Below are 1,481 nucleotides of genomic sequence, written 5' to 3' on the forward strand. Positions count from 1 at the left end.
GATCTGTACATGCACACTTGGCTGTCTAAAGGTTAATGAAATTACACAGGGGGTACCGGGCTGAGAGACCGACAGAAAATAGAGACATACTGGGAGAGAACAGAGGCTTAAGGCTTCCTCTCCAGTCTAGACTACACTACTGAGACCGCCCGGATGATACAACTGAATTAATACATTAATACAATACTAGAGCAGAGCCACAGTAGCTGTCAATGTTAGACGTTTAATGTATGGGTAGGGGTGGTAGGGCTGTGCTTTTGTCTGTATGGCTCCACAGCCAGACCCAGCGTGTGTGTTGGCTGTACCCCACCTTCGGTTGTCTCTCCCTGGGCGGGGTGACGGTCGAGTCCCCTCTCCTGGCGCTCTCGGTCTGGGCCAGATGTGAGAGGGGGATTAGTACCCTCGCCACCCCCCCCTCCTTCTCCTCACTCCATCTACACCTCCGTGTTCGGCAGCCCTCTGACCTCTTCTCGCTGAACACTCCTCCTACACGCCCCCCAACACACACACACACACACACCCGCACACTGACACACACACTACAAATGGTGGGAGGTCATATGGAGCACTGCACAGCTGTCTGTAAACTACAACAGGGGGCCATCCAGGTGCTGACAGAGGACCAAGTGTGTATGTGTGTGTGTTTGTGTGTGTGTGTGTGTGTATGTGTGTATGTGTGTGTGATTCTCCATATGCACAACACACATACTTATAGTATAATGTAAACCCCTTTATTCTTCCTTCACACTCACTCTCCTCTGCCCCCTTACACAACACACACACGCTCACACATACACGCACACTCGCACACACACACACACACACACACAAACACACACACACAGACACCACATCTGTTTTTACAGCTAAGGGCCCCTGAACTCCTCTGGATGACACCTTGCAGGGCCTCTGGGCCTCACACCCTCTGAGTCACAGACACACACTGCCCCGTATGTGTGTGTGTGTGTGTGTGTGTGTGTGTGTGTGTGTGTGTGTATGTATGTGTGTGTGCGTGTTTGTGTGTGTGTATGTATGTGTGTGTGTGTGTGTGTGTGTGTGTGTGCGTGTGTGTGTGTGTGTGTGTGTGTGTATGTATGTGTGTGTATGTATGTGTGTGTGTGTGTGTGTGTGTGTGTGTGTGTGTGCGTTTATGTATGTGTGTGTGTGTATGTGAGTGTGTTTGTGCTTGGTGTGTTACGGGTGACTCCCCCCCTCTGTTCTTTGGGGAGGCGCTGCCACTCACAGATAAGGAGACTCATCAGTTCTTTTTTGGTCGGGGGCGCAGGTGTGTGTGTGTGTGCCGCCCGACACACCAAAACCAACAGCCTTCTCCTCTGCCCTCCAGTTCTTCCTGTCTGAACTGACGCTCCGAGGCTACAGACCTCATTTGTTACCTGTGACTCAGCTGAGTCTACAGAAAAACAACTTCTCCTAGTTTCACTTCGGTATAATAGCAGATTTCATTCCGTTTGTCTTCTTGA

Source organism: Borostomias antarcticus, assembly GCF_949987555.1.
Source record: "Borostomias antarcticus genome assembly, chromosome: 4".
NCBI classification, from domain to species: Eukaryota; Metazoa; Chordata; class Actinopteri; order Stomiiformes; family Stomiidae; genus Borostomias; species Borostomias antarcticus.